The sequence below is a fragment of the Miniopterus natalensis genome, chromosome 14 (genome assembly GCF_054644295.1).
Source record: "Miniopterus natalensis isolate mMinNat1 chromosome 14, mMinNat1.hap1, whole genome shotgun sequence".
NCBI classification, from domain to species: domain Eukaryota; kingdom Metazoa; phylum Chordata; class Mammalia; order Chiroptera; family Miniopteridae; genus Miniopterus; species Miniopterus natalensis.
Window position 1 is genome coordinate 26,526,273 of NC_142094.1, and position 19,725 is coordinate 26,545,997.

Genomic DNA, 19,725 nt, shown 5'->3' on the forward strand with positions numbered 1-19,725 from the left:
TCTCCAGAAAAACCATGCGACCTGCCGATTCTTATCATTCTGGACATTGCACTGTTATTCTAAAAATCCATACAGGACAAGGTGTATAGTTACAAATCTCTGAAGTTCTTTGGCCTGACGAAAATGAAAAAATCGACTATTTCCCTTAACTCTGTGTGGTCTAATTTAAGTGTCTGTTGTTAGTTCTGTAACAAGAACATCCCAAACGCTATCTATGGCTGTTGAAATAAAAATCCCTCCTCCACACGCCCCAGTGGTGGGGCAAAATGATGAATGGCCACATTCACAGCTGTTTCTGGGAATGTTTCCTGGTATTTTGGATATTAAGCTTCAGTAATCAAGTTAACAGCAATACAATCATATTGAGAAAAGGTCAAAAAGAAGGGGAAATCTTTATTTTAACAATATTGTAGTGCTCATTTTATATGCTAGATAGCCTTCTGTATCAGTGCTTTTGTGACCCTCTGGGAATTTGTTCCAAAAGATGGAGCTTCCTTTCTTTCTAATGTTGTTCCCTCCCACGCTTGTTAGGTCGTCTTCAGCTTGGGTACAAATTCCAGAGTCTGGATGGGCTGCACTTAGTCCATCTTTAGATTCTTTCATCACCAGGGAAAGGCCTGTACTACTTCCCAGTGAATTTTGGCCTTAAGGCAGGCTCCCTGAGGAGAATGCAAGGCAGGATCCCACAGTGGGGCCAGCGGGATCAGTCCCATGGAGAGCAGCCCAGTAGGGCTTAAGCTATAAAGACAAATAAGACAAGGTCTCTATGCTCGGGAACTCGTAAACTGGGGGAGGCCACGGATATGTTGCTTAACAAGGTGATAAGTGTAAGCTAGCAGTGTGAAGCAATCGCTAGGGGAACTCAAAGGAAGCAATGATTAATTGTGCTAGGTATGGGGATTAAAGATCTGGGAATGTTTCCCAGAGAGTCACAGTTGAGCTGAAATTTAAAGGAAGAGCCGGCTTTGATCATGAGGAACTTTTCATGGGCAGAGCGCTCAACAAGGTGCATTCCAGGAAGAGGCATGGTGCAGAAGTCTTCCAGACACTGAGAAGCAATGATATATGAAATTCTTGGAGCATAGCATGTCGTCGGGCATAGTTGGAGTATATGCTAACATGTAGAGGGTGACATAAGACTGAAAGGTAAGGTTAGGCCAGATGGTGACTGCTTTGGAAAACAAAGTCCCTGGACTTTATCCTAAAGGCAGTGGTGAAGCATGGGAAGGATTTTAAAGAACTCGTTAGGTCAAGGATTTAGGTTAGTGTGTTTGACAAACAGAATTGTCTAGAAATGACTAGGAGGTCACTTTAGGTGACTTGGACAGGTCAACTGGAGCTGGCACCTCCCCCTTCTCCCAGTGGGATGGGCTGCCCAAACTCAGCTTCCTACAGGACTACAGGCTTCCCACCCCCTACTCTACCCCACCCCCAAGCCAAACAAGCTATAGACCTCCCTGCGGGCTTCCAATCTCCTGAGCTGCAAAGTTCGCTTCCCTGGACAACTCCTGAGAACATCTAACACCTAAGTCAGCCTGCCTGGTGCCCCAGTATCTGTTTATACCCCCACTGATAAGCTGGTCTCTCACTTTCCCTATATGGAAAGGTACAAGGAGTTAGGGTCCTTCTCCTGAAACATATATCCATATTCCAGTGGATCCCTTTCCTGGGATCAATGAGAAGCTGAGATCACAGAATCCTGCTCTTCTTGCTGACAATTTCTTTGTAAATTTCTTGAATGAAGCCTGTTTCTAAATCCATACCACAGGATGTTGTAGAATGCTTCTCTGATCCTGGTGCTTTCTGACCACAGTGACCCATGAAGGCACCCACATTGCACCAAAGTAGGATGTCCTTCGACTGAAATAAACATTTTGCCGTTATCAAGTAAGACTCTTTATGATGCAACAAAAAAATCCAACTAAAACTGGCTTTAAAATTGAAGGGGATTTTTGGTTCAAGTAACTGTTGGGGTGGACATAGGGTAGTTAATCCAATGTTTTGATGAAGTTATCACTGGCCCATTTCTTTCCATCTCTTTGGTCTGCTTCTATAGTGTCAGCTTCATTCTAAGGCAGGCAGACTCCCCTAATAGTTGTAGGAAGGCTGCCAGTCATAATCAAGTCTCAAACATTCACATCCAATGACAGAAAGGGCTTCCAGGTCAGCATTCCAAGCCAGTGTCCTAAAATTCATCTTAGATTAGCTTATGTCACATATCTATGCTCACATCTGTTCATGTATTCACTTAACAAATATTTGTTGAGTACCTGCTACTTGTCAGCCACTGTTCAAGATTCAGTTGAGCCCGGCCGGGCGTGGCTCAGTGGTTGAGCGTCGACCTGGGATCCAGGCGATCGGGGTTCGATTCCCGGTCAGGGCACATGCCTGGGTTGCGGGCTCGATCAATGACTCTCATCATTGATGTTTCTCTCTCTCTCTCTCTCTCCCTCTCCTTTCCTCTCTCTGAAATCAATAAAGATATTTTTTAAAAAAAAAAAAAAGATTCAGTTGAAATAGCACTGAATGATTGATTGGCTAAAAACCAATTGGTACCCACCACTAGAGCTGGGAGTATGTTCGGTTTCCCCCAAACTACATAAACTGTATAGAGGTAGAAGTGAATACTTGTATAAAGACCCTGGGCTATTAAAAAAGGAGGAGGGAATAGAAAATATTTAGGCAACCAAAAACCTCTTCTACAGTCTTGCTGCTGAAAGGGTAATCTATGGATTGGCATTATTGGCACCTGAGAGCTTACTATAAATGCAGACTCCTAGGTAGTACCCACATTCTATGGGATCAGAATCTGCATTTTAACAAAATCCCCGGTGATTCATATGAACATAAAACTTTGAGAAGCACTCATTTACAGGATAGGTAAAAACATTGTTATGATTGGGTCTATAGGGGAAATAAGTTGGAGAACAAGCCAAATGGTCTCTGTAAGTAGACACAGCTGGGATGACTGCCAGCTCATAATAGTTCTCCAGTGGGAATTATGCAGCTAGCCCCTCTGTCAGAGATGATTCATCTAAGGGGAGATACACCTGCCAAGGTGGGCTAATTAATGGATCATCCTTCCGGGCATTTGAAACATGAATAGTGAGGAATGAATATAGAAGGCTATTGGAGCAGAGTTACAAGTTGACAGAGTCCTAGGAGCTCCAGGAGCACCTAATCTGGGACCCACCCCCTCAGTGTACTCTGAGACTTGGTTATTTGGCAACTCCTTTCATTTATCATCCCCTAAAATTATCCCCTTTTTAGCTTAAGTTATTCAAAAGAGGTTTCTGTTGGTTGCCATCAAAGTAACGTTAGCTTACATAGCTTTGACTTTCTCAGTATAGTTATCTACTGAGGAAGGGAGTGTTTGGTCTGCCTTGTGAGGAAGACTAAAGGTAATCCTTTTTAATGTAGAATGTCTGAGATACTTCAGTTGCTTTTCTCCAAGCATCCAAACTTGACCTTCAATGCAGCCATGAACACTGAACTTCATTCACAATTGACATAAGCATTAAAAAAATCCCACATTTTATAATATTTAAAATTTTTTTATATATCCTAAATATGCTTATGGTTTTCATAATAAACATTTCATTTTTTATTTACTTTCTGTACATAAATTAATGTGTCTTTCTAGAAAGATCCATCCATGTGTCCTCTTTAATCTGACCATCTATTGTTAACTTTTTTCAAATAGAGCTGCCTTTTATAAATATATCTACCAGATGATTGAGTTGTTATACCAACTTTTCTTCTTTTACATGCAAAATGTTTTCAATCAAATGTTGGCTAATAGCTACACTATTTGGAAATTAACAACCCTAATAGATGGGGACAACAAGATAGTCATTTAAAGCTTAATTACTCCTTCAGGCTCACTGTGTGAAAATCAAGGCTTGCTTTATTAGTCTGATTATGTATTCCTTGGAGTATTTCATCTTTTCCTACAATATCCTCATTTTATTCTTTAAAAAAAAACCACCACAACCCTAATACAATAAAACATCGAGGAGGTCAGATCTAACAAGGAACAAATATGACATCACATAGGGAAGTGAGTCACTGTGCATCAGACTGGGAACTGAGTCAGGACTAAACTGACTCATGTCGTTCTGGGCGAAGAACCAATTCTAGTTATATCATGCTGGAAAATGACTCATTTTCTACCTTTATTAGCTCCCCTCAACATCAAATCAACTGCAAATTGGAATAGGTCTTATGAAACTCAAGTGGCTCTGCTTGAGCCATTACTCTCTTCTGGTGCACAGAGCATTTCTGTGTATGAAACTAACTGGTTGTTTGGCCACAAGAACTCACAAGCCCAACCTTGTCAACAGTGTATTGCACTTACTGAGCTGATCACTTCTAAACATAACAGTACCTGTTATCTTTATAGTCTCTATATAGTAAGCACATTTCTTGATAACTGGTTGATTGAAAATCTTATCGTTCATGTGGGGTTTTTTAAATGTTTATTGTAGGGGATAATCTGAAAAGGCAACTACTCAGTTAGCACTTTTGTTAATAGAAAGTCAAAGTTCAGCAACAGCTAATAGCACTCTTCTCTGCCTCGTGTGACTAAACTGAGTACAACAGAAGGTTGCACTGATAAAGTATTCCAGCTAAAATTGGAAAGGAAGACAGGGAAAATTAGACATCCAAAACCATGAGCTAATTTCCAAAGCATCTTAAGTAAGTACCTTATTAAGAACTATAATTATTGTTAACATATGGAAGTCTAAAATGGATTCTTTTTTGATGTATGCATTGTTTTTAACAGAATCCCTTACGTAGCTGATCTAGCCACAAACATATAGAAATTTCACATACATATCCAAAAGTTCTGACAACATCACTGCCATTCTTCCTTATGACAATTGGCTAGGACAGAACATCATCTAATAACCTTTACAAAGGACATTTAAAGCTCTCTCCAAAAATCTCCAGTTTTCCACAGCCCCCACTATTTTCCTTTGCCTTAACCAAGTTCATTTCTCATTACTTGCTTGATCCTTCACAGGTATTTGAGTTTGTAATCTCTGATAAGTAGATTCCTAACTTTATTACTACTAAATAATTTTTTAATAGGAAATTTCAAAAGAATACAAATAATTTATTTTCTTTTTAAATATGTTTTTATTGATTTCAGGAAGGGGAAAGGAGAGGGAGAGAGAGATAGAAACATTGATGAGAGAGAAACATTGATTGGCTGCCTTGCACACCGCCTCCTGGGGATCGAGGCTGCAACCCAGCCAGCGCGCCCTGACCGGGAATTGAACCAGCAACCTTTTGGTGCATGAAACAAAGCTCCAACCAGCTGAGCCACACTGGCTGGGCAAGAATGCAAAAGCTTGTCCATATTACAGCTTGGACAATTTTTCAGTCAGATCTTTCTTTATTAAAGATGTATTGAGTATCTTATTTGTATAAAACAATGTGCTAAATGCTATACATGAAATATAAGATACTTGCCCTCAAGTTGCTGTGATGTAATTGAACAGACAGGTCATACAAGCAGTTCTTTCTTTGAAATTCTATCTTCAGAAACATTAAAATGAGGCTCAGAGAGTTTATGTAACTTACCCCAAACTACAGAAATTAGAGCTTATCTTTCCCTACCCAGGAACCTTTGTTTTCAGTCAAAAACACTGAATTACCTAGTGTTTGAGTGACACTGTGTTCCAGGATTTAACGTTCTATAGGGAAGTCTTTATCTTCAAGAAAACTGTGTTATTAGGATTGCAAAGACACTAACCAAATGATTTAAAGATTTGGGGGCATGTGATGCTATGTGGGGCAAAGAGCCTGCCATAGCACTCAGAGGTCACTTCCTGTGCAAGCGTCTGGAGAAGGCCTGATCCCACCTCTGAGGTCTGAGCAACTCTTCTGCAGACATCATCCTTGACTTAATTACTCTAACCTTAACCCAAGGCCGTGAGCCAGCTGAAGAAGAGTAGAAAATTCCCCCAGAAAACCTACATAATTCTGACTAGTGACCACAGGGAAAGTTGACACAAGGAAGCAGAGGTGGAGGATGGGAGAGAAGAGCAAAATAAACCCAAAAAGCCCCAAAGAGAAGGGAGCCTAAGCAGGTCCTCAAAAGCCACAGGCAGGTTCTGGATAACATTCCATGTCTGTGGTCCTTGACCCCTTGGGTTCCTAAGCCCACGTGAAGATTTTGCCAGTATTGGGGATCGAGAGAGCTCAGTTGGGGTTAGGTGATGACTTCTGTGTGAGTGTCCTCAGCTTATTCACTATATGATCCATTCTTTCCCTCCTGTTGCGTCCACCCTTCCCCAACCTACTCTGATCTGAATTGTGGGCAAGGGGGAGCTGATGTCTGCAGTTTGCTTTTCCTAAGCTCCAGTGTCACTGGCTGCCCTCTGTGATTGGCCAATGGGAGGCACTGGCATGAGATTGTGAAGGAGATGGGAGTGGAGAGAAACCTGAGGCCACAGCTCTCTCCACCTTGGATGGCTTCTCAGGTGACTTGATGGTCTCCTCTCTGGCTTGAGCTCCTGCTGGACAAGGCTGTCACAGTTCCAGCTATGGGTAGCTGACCTTGGCTTCTGGGGCCTTACCTGTAACTCTGCCTCCTTCACTGCTCTCTCTGTTGATAAACCTCTGTTTTGCTCCTAGCTTCTCTATCACTTGTGTAAACAATTCCTGTATTTAATTTCTTCTCTTGTAAATACTTAAAGTGGTTTCTGATTTCCTTGCTAGATCTTGAGATATATATACTTGATATGAAAATAGTGACTTGCCAAGTAGTGCAGTATTTAAGAGTAGAGCACAATTACTAAGTCTTTCCCCCCTCAATATGCAGGAATTGCATAAATGACTATTCAAAGAAAAAAAATCTATCTCACTGAGCTTTAGGAAAAACCAGGCCACCAGCTGAGTAGGAGCAATTGTAATATGAATCCATTGTCCTCAAAGTGTGTTATAAGCAACCAAGTGTCCCACAGTCATCATATCATGGGCTCATCATCTATGAGAAACTACAGGTACATCATGTGCACACAGCTCAGCCCACAAACTTGGGTGTGCCGAGAACGCTTGAAATTCTTGAGTTTATTTAAATTAACAGAAAATTTAAAGAGGTAGTGAGAGCAGATAAAAGTAGAAATGTTTCTATTGAAAAAAAAGAGGAAGGCAGAGATGAAAGTCAGAAAGAGAAGGGGTAAAAGGAGCCAGCTCTTGGGGTCCCTTTGTCTGCAGGGCAGTGCACTCAATCCCCACCGTGGAACAAGGGACAGAAAGGGAAGGAACAAATGGCCAAATGAGGAAGCAGCAAAAGTGCTAGCTCTTTCTTAATTAGGCTGTCTTCATGACTTCACAGCTTACGAAATGCCCACGTTTGGAAAAGAGATATTCTCAGACAAAAATTTAAAACTGCATTTCACAGTAAACAAAGAATGATTTGCAGATTGACTTCCTTTTTGCAGATCAAAATATAAAAAATTCTCCCTTTTAACATATATAGTAAAGGATGGCTTAGATACTAAATTCTTTCTATCTCTTGGATTAAAATTGATAAAAACTTATACAAATTATACATACACATGCAAAATGTATGTGTATATTAAGTGTATCTACACTTACAAAATTGTATAATTATGTATAAAGTTCTAAGTCAATAAACCAAATCTTCTTTGTCCCATCTTCCAGAACCTTTGTTTTTTAGAATAAATACACATACACACCTCAAACACTTCTCAATATATTTTTAAATAAACTCATTTTATTAATAGAAATTGGGCTGAGATTTTTAAATATTCTACATTCACCTACACTGTTCCATTAAAAATGTAATAAAAATGTAGGCACATGCTGCAAATGCTAAATTAGAAAAACAGCTGTGCTTTTGACATTGTCCTGCTGTAGAAAAAAGGCACCCAAGACAATCCCAGCAGCTGGCATCCTCTACATCGTGTGCTCATTACCACAAATAAATAAAGTCTGTAAATTACTGGCAGAGCACAGGGGACCATGATGAGTCTAGGAAAGAAGCCTTTCATCAAACTCTCTACACATTGTATATTGCCTGGGCAAAAAAGCAAATAATGATGATCAGTGGAGAATTAATATTTTAGTCAAAGAGGAGTAGAGATTAATGCATACTATAAATTATTAACCGGCACTTCTACTCTATCCCCTTGGCGCAGCGGGAAGTAGGCTTCTAAAGAAACAGGATACATATCTTCTACTTACCTAGCAATATTTTCTTCAACCAATGAATAATATTCATTAGGATGCACATTTCTGAGACATTCATGAGGGAAATTTATACTGAATTTCTCTACCTTTCTATAACAGAATGTAAGCAAAACATAAATATTTCTCTGTTTATATTTGTAGGAACATATATGAGTGTTATGTTATATGTCTATAAATATTACTGTGCTATAGCAGGGAGAAAATCATTAGGCTAGGAAGCAAGACTCATTAGTTCTAGCTCCCCCTTGGCTATCACCAGTAATGACACCTTAACTTCCCTGGGCCTCAGTTTTCTCAACTGTAAATTAAGAGGTTGGATCACAGATGACCTTAAAGGACCTTTTCAGCTTTAAAGCTTTGCATAAGGGCTTCATAACAAGCAAAGAGTAGAAAGAACTAGGAGATAGTTGCAACCAGAGCTCCAGCATAAACATTTTAAATATATATGTAAATTGTTCAGCTCTTTAAGCCAATAAAAAATATAATGGCACGGGAGAAAATGTGTATGTATATATAAAATCATATGCACATATAAATTGCTGTCCCCTTAATGAAAAAAAGTAATAGTTAACCAATAATTGTACACTTAAGTACATTCCATATTTAGATATCAGTAACATACCATGAAAGTTACAAAAGATACTATTAAATAATTAGTATTCAAGTTTGAGAAATAGTACTACTTGAAATATTGAGCAATCACAGACTTGCCATATCCTGGATATGCGATTCCACTAAACAAAAGGCAAGGGCAACATTCACTATGGACAGAGCTATCGGAGACCCCAAAGAAATGACTTAGAACTTGCCGAGCCCACCACAGGAGACAGAGAAACATACAGCACTTTTGATAACACAAATCAGGCCTCGATAAGGTTGCCTATAAGTAAGGTCACTTCAATGCCAAAGAGAACACAGAACCAGGGCAGAGGGAAACCCATGGAGAGAGATCCTTCTGACCCTTCACTCCTGAATCACTGCTATCACACAGGAGAGGGTTTACACTTTGGGGAAGAATCCAAGAGAAGACTGGAGACCATCTAGTCCTATCCTCCCATTTTATAGGTAAAGAAGTTAAGGTCATAAAAGTTACGTACTTTGCCCTGTACTATTTGGCAGAGTCGGACTAGAAGTGAAGCCTAACTTCCCGTCTGATCTGCTTTCCCTCACTGCTTCCCTTTTCTCTGTGCGGGTCCAAAACAAATCATTCCCTAACTGCCAGCGCAAATGGTCCTCCCGGAATGAATAGAATATACTGTTACTTCTCCTTCCCCGAGAAGTTCCTCCCAAGCCATAAAGTTTTTCCCAAGCTGACTAATGCTTTGCTTGGTCAGAACTGTTTTTAAGCTGTCATTCTAAATATCATCTCCCAGCTGGGCAGTCTGGGAACCGAGCAATTCAACCCACTGACTTTACTGTGTTACTCCAAGGGTGGAAGAGCCAGCATGGCCTGTGTGATGTATGTAGGTCAGTGACTCATCCACAAGTTTCACATGAGAGAAACGGAGCTCTCTTGGGGCTTGATGTTAGGTGAGCTATACATCTCTCTGTATCTCAGTTTTCTCATCTTTTACATAGGGGCAAATGTTCATATACATTTCCAAGACTGTGGAGATAGAAAATAATATTTTTTAAAAGTCTGATTTTATAGATACAGATTTCATTCTTTAAGTAGAAAGCAGATCGTTTTAGTTTTCTTAAAAACTACCTTATTTATTTCCTCATTTCATGAAAGAAAAAAAAGAATCAGATTTTGACTTGTTCAGCGTCACCCAGCTAATGTGGTTCTAAGTTCAGGCTAAAAACTGGGCCTTTTGACATGCAATCTGGTGCTTTAGGCTCAGTGCCGTGTTGCTCACTAATCAAAGTGCTTCATAAGTGCGATGACATAAAACATGCAGAATAATATACTCATATTGAGTCTTGGTAAGACACAAGATGGCAGTCTCCTACGCTGTCAAGACATAGTCACCCCCCTCCTTCCCTCCCGACTAATTGTTTCTCGTAAATTATGTGGTAGATCTTACCATATAATTTCAGACACAGAGATGGATTGGGAGTCATCTCTTACAACCTAACAATTTGAGATGATCAAGCTGGGTCATGATGAGACAAGAAGCAAGTGGAGGAAGGGCTGACTGTATTGAAATAGTGCTTTATAAAGCTGGAGGCCCACAGACCACAGAGGCAGCTCCAGCCCTTCCTGTCTCATTTCCCCTTCAATAAGGTGAGTTAGCAGAGATCTCTCTCACCCACTTCCACAAATATCAATCAGACTTGGGGTTACTTTCTGATGATTTAATTCAGGCTCCTAATCATGGGAAAATACCTGGATGAAAATGACAGGTGAGGAGAAACAGATCCAAAGTGTCAAGGCTCCAACTCTCCACTGGGAGTGGTCATTATTTGGCACTTGCCTGCGGCTGCTCCTCTCCAAATCCTTCATATATAATATTCTCTTGAGGAATAAGTGGTTTAAAACAACATAACAGGAAATGGATTCTGGAGGAAACATCACCCAGAGCTTTGTTGTTGAATGAGGAGGGTGAAGGAAGGTGGGAAGGAAGGTGCACAGTGGTTGGCTACCCTGGAAGTTTCTGGGAAGCCTGGCTAGCAGGGGATGGAAGCATCTTGGAGGCGTTATACTATTTCCCCATGCTAGGTCGGGCTTGGAGGCCAGAACTGCCTCATAGACCACTCTTCTTTGGACAAAACAGCAGCAACATTTCAAAATAAGAAAAGAAGGATTCTTCTCAAAGACAGGAGTCATTTCACAAACTTGAAATCAGACCACACTGAAGTTCGGTCTGCAAAAATAATGGTTTTTCCTGACATTTTAAACAGCACAACTTAACGGCTCAATGTTGCATTTGACATTTAAAAAGTCATCCATCTCCAAGAAGCTTATTGGCAAATCTCCTCAGTTCCCAGAATTAGCTAAAGCAGTGTGCAAGGGAACATATTCTACAGGAGCCCAAAAGACTCTTTAAAAAGGAAGCCCAGAACACTGAGAACTAGCTGTTACCTCCACTGAGCTGGATCTGCCCCTTAGCTCAGGCCCTGCCAATCCCTCTTCTGTAAACCAATTACCCCTTCTGGTAACCAGCCTCCTCATGACAAGAAGGAAGAAAAATCATAGTCTCGGCTTAGGAAACTGTTGTAGTAAGAAGATAGCTATACTAGATAAAGAGAAAATTAAGTTACTCGGTGCATGCAACTGAAAAGCAGGTATTTTGGAGCGAGATTGCTTCAGATGGGAATTGTGGCTACTTCGTAGATTACAAACTGTGGACTCTTGGGCACATTACTTAACCTCTCTATGACTTGGTTTTCTTATTTTTAAAATGAGATAGTAGTAGTACCTATCTCATTGGTTTGTTAAGATGATTAAATGGCTTAATATTTGTAAAGTTCTTGGAACAACCTGGCAGAGTAAGTGCTTTATAATTGTTTGTTAGAAAATAATAAACAACATATATGTATTTAACTTTTTTCCCCTTGTTATTGAATTGATTGGGGTGACACTGGTTAACAAAATTATACGGGTTTCAGGTGCCCAGTTCCACGACACATCATCTGTACATTGTATTGTGTGTTCACCACCCAAAGTCAAACCTCCTTCCATCACCATTTTGTATTTAACTTTTTTCTAGATCATGTGTAGTCAGTCGGATTCTCACTGCCTGCGGCCCAAGCCTAAGCCAATCAATGTGTTGCATTTCTCCTGCCTCTGGAATTGCTCTGTAGATGGCACATGGTCCCACTTAGAGCCAACTGGATAGTCATGGGCTTGTTTCTGGAGCCCCTGTTTCTTCCCTCCTGAACATGAATCTGAAAGGATACAGAGTCCGGAGCTGCTGCCACCATCTCCCAAATACTTAGCAAGAGTCTTTCTGAGAATCACAAAGTGAAGCAAATCCATGCTAAAGACAATGGGTGTGTTAACATTATTTGAGTTCCCGGATCATGGGATGCCTGAAGCAAAATGTCCCTTAGACTTCTTAATTACAGGACCAATCATTTTCCCCTTTCCTTAAATTATTAGGCTGGGTTTGGGGGTTTTTTGTTTGTTTGTTTTTAATCACTTGCAACTGGAATAAACCAAATCAGTATAACTTATACTGTATCTCAGGGCCCATAATAAGTATTATAGAAAAAAAAATTATAGTCTCATCAGCATTTAAAATGTCAAGTTCTGGCCTTGTGATTTTTGTCAGGTCACTTAACTTTTCCTGGTCTGTTTGCTCATCTGAAAATCAAGAAATTGAAATAAATAATCTTTATGGACCCTTCCAACTGTAAAATTTTACGACCATGCCTTAAATTAAGGTCTTCTTGGCTACCTTCAAGGTTGCTCTTAAATTCACTTTTTCTACTCACTACAAAACAAGAATAATTCCCAAAAAATGGTCTGCTTGTTTGTTTGTTTTTTGGTTGTCGGACATTTTAAATTCTAAGAATCTTTATTGAATTTTTTAAACAATTAAGCCTGTTGGATCTTGATGCCGTTTATAAAACAACTTTCATATAGTTTCATATAAACTGCAATCAAAAAAGTAATTTACTTTGTCAAAGAAGTTATCTGAACTTGCAAGTTATTTTTTGAAGTATACAGAACAGAAAAATGTAAGCAAGCTCTCCGGGCAGGTGCTCCTGTGTGCTGTAGAGTTGTTTTGAAGAGCTTGCTGCAGTCTGCAGGCAGTTTATGGAGTGCAATCATTTTCTTCTCAATTTTGGTACATGAGAATAAAACTGATACTTATGAACAGAGTATTTTTCTCACAAAAGCTGAGGCAGCTTTTGTTGAATGCTATCTGTGTTGTTACACTTGTTACACCCTGAACTGCACTAAGAAACAGGCAGCCAGGAGTCCATGCTCATGCTACAATTTGAAAAATCTCTGCACACGAGTTGAGTCCCAAGAAAGGAAGGAAGAAACAGGGGCTCCAGAAATAAGCTCATTCCTCTTACATTAACAGACCACCCCAAGGCACTGTGCAGGCCAAGGGAGCAAATTCCCCTCACTGCTTTCAGTCTACAGCAGACGGTGGAGGTGGAGCGAGCCTGGGACAGGATAAAGCTTAATTAAGTCTACATCTCATGCATACGTGTCCTTGCTCTGTCCTCAGTGTTTCCCAGACATCCGAATTAGAGCTGAGGCTTGCTAACCTGGGTCCCCATTGATTTCCTGTCTGTAATGATACCCCTTCCCCGTGACCCCTGCAGGCATCTCTGATGTCACCCATCTGCTTTTTTACCCCCTTACGGTTCAAATTACAAAACCAGTGGGACAATGGCGCCTATCAGGGCTAAATACCGAGGATGACACCACAAGTCTGCAGGGAAGGAGGGACGGGTAGGGTTACAGTCCAGCCGGAGCTGTTGAGTTCCAGGAGGGCTCCAACCTCATTTTTTCCAGAATGCACAGGCCAGCCTGGCTTTGCCCTGCACTGCCTCGGTCTCCTTGAGCCAGGCCACCCTGTCCGCCACGTGGAAGTCGCAGGAGCAGGGGCTGTTGTCCAGGAAGACCCTGACTTGGGGCCGGCCTTGCAGCTCTGCCAGGGTGCCATCCTGAAGGGCCTCGAGGGCGCTGTCGTCCAGGCGGAGGCGTTCTGGGTGTGACAGGCTGCAGAAGGACAGTTAAGTCAGGCTCACCGGCGAGCTGTTGCGCAGGTCCAGGTGCCCTGCAGAGGGTAGGCAGAGGCCCGGCAGAGGGTAGGCAGAGAAAGCGGTTGCTGGTGAGCTCCAGGCTGCTCAGCCAGCGCAGACGCCTGGCCAGCCCGTTGGGCAGCCGCCACCACACCCTCGAAGCTCCGGTTCTGCGGCTCATCCGCAGGGGGCACAGTGTGCTACAGGGTCAGTTCCACCAGGGGCTGGGGGCCGAGACGCTGGCCTTGCTGCCCGAGAAAACGAAGGGGCTGAGATCGGCCAGCGGGCTGCGGCCGAGGCCGAGCTGGCGCGGGCTGGGCGGATAATCCAGGGCTCCAGGGCGCACCTCCTCCAAGTGGCCACTGAGGTTGAGCACCGCCAGCTCGGCTGGTGGCGGTCAGCGGGCGAAGGTGCAGGGGGAAGCGGGGGGCAGGATGAGGGAGCACCCCCAAGCATCACCACACGGGTCTCCCCAGAGCGGCACTGGGACCCCCTGATGGGCATTTTTAAGGGAGAGAGTGGAAGGGAGAGAAGGGGGGGTGAATCTAGTGATGGCTTACATGGGTTTTTAACAGCTTTGCCTCCTTTCAGACATCATAATTGGAATTATGCACCTACTTTTATGTAGAAAAGACATGGGTTAAGTTAAAAAAAAGACTTTTGAGAAATCTTGCTTGTCCAGAAACTAGCAGAGGGCTGGGGCGGTTCTCTGCAGGTAGCAACAGAGAGCTGAGCAGCGAGGCTGTCCGGCCATCACCCACCCCACAGCCACTCCTCTTCCCCTGAGCCCCGCACTGTCGGCGCTCTCCCAGCGTGGTTGCTACTTTGTGCACACATTTGTATCCATGGGGAGGACAGAGCGAAGAACTGTGATACTCAGTGCACAATATGTTTACAGAATAACTGGAGAGCACTTAGCAGTTGAACTCAATTATTCAAAACGTAATCGATGATGGGGAGAGAAAGAAAAACAACCATTTCTGAGCAAGTTAGATAGATGTCTCCTCAACCAAGAACTAAAGATCATCTGCGTGATTCATAAGGAAGCTCTTCAAACTATACAACTTCATTGGAGACATCATTCTGATGAGTTGCTATCCACATTTTCACATTTCTCCTCAATAACATTTGCTGAAGTGTATTTATTTTTATTTAACACAGAAAGAGGGCTTATTGTGTGACAGGCACTATTTTAAGTGATCTACAAATATTACCTCATATAATCCTTTGCATCGCCCTATACAGCACACAGAGATTAAATAACTTACTCACGTCCATGAAATTCATAATTGGCGGAAGCTCGGCTCGACCCAGGCACGCTAGCCCCTGGGCCCATTTGCTTAAGCACCGCCCAGCCCTGCTGCGCCTGCCCCGGCCCCTGGGGTACAGCAGGGCAGCTGCTCCCCACTGTTCGTGATGGACACCTCGACAAATGCACAATAACCAATGTATTCCATGAAACAAAGCCAAGGAGTGAAAAATTTAGTGTAAAGCATTTTCTTCCAAACAATAGTAATATTATTAATACCATAGCATCCTAATAATAATATTTGGCCTTTAAAAAGAAAATGGTGAGGTACCTAGGAAGTTCATTAACCTGGACCTCCTCACTCCTTGTTCATGACAGACAAGTAAAATAACAATGATATACTTCAAGTTCTTTCCATTCTAAGCAACAATTATCTTGAACCTCAATATTGTGATTTGCTTATCCTACAAAGTCTCTAAATACCAAGGCAAAAGCAACATACACAGCCAATTAGAGAAATCATTAAGCTGTGGTCACAGAAAACGTCACAAGGGACATAAAACCCAATCCTCACCTGGGAATGGGATTTATGATCATCGGAAGCTTTTTTCTAGATAAAATATTAAACATATCATACTTAGTAATGTAATTTGAATACTTAGATTCGGGCTGTGGGAATGGGGACTATGGTAAAGAGTAAGAAAAAGTTTGGGTCCTAGTCATCTAATTTTTTATGGAAGCAACAACATCTTGGAATTCTCTGGAACATTTTTGTTCACATTGTCATATTTATCCCACCTCTTTTACCCTTGTATTAAATTTCGCCCCTAAGCCCCTGATTGTAGGGATGGCTTGATTCATATTTTAGGAGTAGGGGTGTGTGTGTGTGTGTGTGTGTGTGTGTGTGTGTGTGTGTGTGTGTGAGAGCCAAAGGTAGAGGAAGCCCAGTACTGGCTATAGAATCAAGCTAGAGAAAGTAGAGCCAAAACTAATCTGGCTGAAAGAAGGAAAGACCACAGAAACATACAGCTAATGAGTGTCCAATACTGAGATTGAGGGCCTGATTCTAATATATAATTTCAGATTGTTTCCCTAAATTCATCTCTCCTCACTTTATCAGTAATGTTGAATTTACATGAGGTTCATACTTCCTATGTCTGTTACTTTATATTTTATACTATTCTCAGTCAATGTTTTTGGTGGTGACTCTTACAAACACATATTCTTTCTTGAGCAAGTGACTATTACAGAACTTTGTGTGTGCACAGGATTGAGCTAATCACGTCTTTTATTTTCTAGCATTGGTCCATGCAAACCCTTTCTTTCCAGCACCACACCCTTCCTTCCTTTATCTCCATGCCCAACACCAGCCCCAACTGTGGCACCTGATGTATTTAAAAATCCACTTATCTTTGTAAAATGCATCCTGTTATTTTGTGTTAAAAATAAATATTTATAATTTACATAACTAGTATTATTCTATAGACTTGATTGTTCCTATGTTTTTCACCATATACTATTTTTTTGAGCTATATATACACTCCAGTATTTACATCTAGTGTGGTGCTTATAATACTTGAGTAATATTCCATGGTAATAATGCAACACAAATGACTTAGGCATTTTCCCAGTAGGTTCCCTAGGTCACTTCTAACTCCCTCCATACCCCCACCCCATCCCTATGAATAATGCTGGGATAAACTTTCTTATATATCAGTTCTCTGTTAAAAAATATTTTTTTAAATCACAGACTGTTTCTGAGTTCTAAGTCTAACACTGTCATTTCACAGTCAAAGACCCTACATTGAAAGAGGTTAAGAATTTTGTAGTCTGCATCCAAAGGAGAGAAATCATCGAGTTGCAGGGAAGTGGTTAGTAGCAGGGGCAGGACCGAGACTAGTTCTCTCAACTTTCGGACAACATGCTCTGGAGCACTTAACATTCTACCAGGTATACAAGATACAGTCTTTTAAAATTAAGTATTTTTCATCACACAGGTATTGAAGTGGAGTGTTCAGATCAATTCAATTTGCTACATCCTAGAAATCATAAGTTCTGAATATGTTACTATATTCTACTAACTGAAAAAACCTATAAAATCACAAAAAGAAATATATTGGAATCAGTGCACACTGGCACAGAGCAGGCTGCAGTTACGTAATGTATTTAAAACTAAAATGTTGGAAAATAACCCAAACTCTACCTCCACCCGGCTGTGTGGTTTGTTATTTTTGTTAAGAAAACTTCCAAAGGGATATGAGCCTGGCATGTTCGGGGAAATGTTTTGTGCTTCTGAGCTCCGCCACCAGGAAACGGCCTCACTTGCCGTTCTGCATCTTCCGCGCTGGGCCCTCTAGAGCATTGGAACAGTCATTTTTGGAATCATTGGTGGGAGGCTGGAGGGATAGAATGCAAATAGCTGCATCTCCTTGGGCAGCTTGCCTTCCTTCTATGAGCCTCTGTTTCCTCATCGAAAAACGAGAGAGAGTCTAGCATGTACCAGACAAAAATAAAAGTATCATTTCTCCTTACCCTGATCTCTAGCGAAAGCCCATGTGTTCCACCACATATGATAAAAAATGTGCTTTCAGTCTTGCTGTGACATAAAAATAAAATATAGATGACTTTATTGTCTGTATTGTACTGCTTCTTAACATTAGTGAAATAGAGTGAATGATGTTTGTGGAAGCAGGATTACCATGGAGCTGAGGAAGCCACAAACGCTGGCTGCTCCTGGGACGTCGAGTGTGCTCAGTGGGGAAGGGGGGGCAGGCTGGGCTTGGGGACATCACTATGGGTTTCTGGTACATTGCCAAAGAGAGCTCAGAAGAAAGGGGCTGCAATCTCAAAATCTTCACTAATTTGTTGTGACAGTTTTTTCTATTCTAAATAAATATTCCCTTTTATACTTAATTTTATATTTGTAATTTTGCATCCTTTTTTTTGTTTTTGTCTTTGTTTTGTTTTTGAATATATCTTTATTGATTTCAGAGAGAGGAAGGGAGAGGGAGAGAGAGAGACAGAAACATCAATGATGAGAGAGTCATTGATTGAGCCCGCAACCGGGGCATGTGTCCTGACCGGGAATCCAACCCTGATCGCCTGGATCCTAGGCCGACGCTCAATTGCTGAGCCACGCCCAGCCGGGCTGTAATTTTGCACCCTTAAAAAAAAAAAAAAAAAGCTGTCTGGCTGGCGTGGCTCAACAGTTGCTCATCAACATGTGATCCCGGCGATTGGGGTTCGATTCCCGGTCAGGGCACATGCCCGGATTGCAGGCTCTATCAATGACTCTCTCATCATTGATGTTTCTCTCTCTCTTTCTCTCCCTCTCCTTTCCTCTCTCTGAAATCAATAAAGATATATTTTTAAAAAAAAAAAGAATTCTCATGTTTAAAATAGTGTCTTCAGTATCGTGAATAATTAATTACAGCTACCTTCCAACTAAGTATTTATTTCATAAATGTAAATGAATGAATGTACTTCTTAAAATAAAGCACACTAGTTATAGCATGTCACTATAGAACTAATTTGCTTTATAAGGGCAGGAACGTTTTTCTGGTGGTTCTAGTTCAAACTGACCAAGATAAAACTACATGCTGATTTTCATTTATATTCCTACTCAAAATAACCCATTCTGAAAAAGGAAGAGGTATTTTTACAGTCCCAATGAGACCAAGTAAAATCTCCATGTAAACCAAGTTTTAGAAAGTATGAACAAAACAGATGAGAAATTTGTGAGAAATCAATGATAGTCGTTTCTCTTCTGAGCTTAGGTAGTTGACAAGATCAGAGAAGACTTGAAAAGGGAAAAAAAATTGATAATCCAGTTTAGTCCTCAAACACAAGAACACACCAAAAAAACAAGAGTTTGGATACATTCGTTTCCAGTGGTGAATTTCATAACATACTGCCTCATATTGGGCACAGGGGATGAGTTGCTGGAAATATGGAAAAATTAGTCTGACTGAATTGGAACTTTCTGAGTTAGAAGGGATCTTATGGAGCCAAATTTACATGTTTTAAGATGAGAAAGCTGAAGCCCAGACAGAAGTGTGACCTGCCCAAAAAGCCACATACCCAGATGAGGCAAAACTGAGGCCAGACCCTGTGACCACAAGTCTGGTGCAGTTTCTCCTTTACCAGTCTGAGTGTGTATAACCTTTTGAGTGCTTTCATACTTCAGTGCCCACCCGGGAGCTCAGGGTACCAAACATGGAGCACTTTTTGCTCTATCCAATATTAAATTTTATGATAGAGTTACAATAATTAAGATAGTGGGTATGGGGCAAAGCTCTATAGAGAGCAGTGAAACACTTTGGGTACCTAGGAATTAGACCCTCACATACATGGATCTCAATGCATATGGATCTCATTGCATGAAAGTGGTGGATTTGTAGATTATAGGGTAACAGTGGCCAATCAATAGCGCTTAAACTTATAGTTATCCGTGGGGGGGGGGGGGGGACTGGATCACTACTTTGAACTATACACACTGGAAAAGATTTCAAGTCCATGAAATGTAAAACAGTAAAACTTTAAAATGTTTAGAAGAAAGATAAGAGAATGTGTTTATGACATTGGGATAGAGAAGGATTTCT

General features: G+C 41.2%; 1 pseudogene; it reads right to left on the reverse strand.

Moving 5' to 3' along the window:
• Window positions 1-1,689: 1,689 nt before the first annotated feature.
• Window positions 1,690-15,162, reverse strand: LOC107543267 (trophoblast glycoprotein-like; annotated as a pseudogene).
• Between the last annotated feature and the right edge of the window lie 4,563 nt (window positions 15,163-19,725).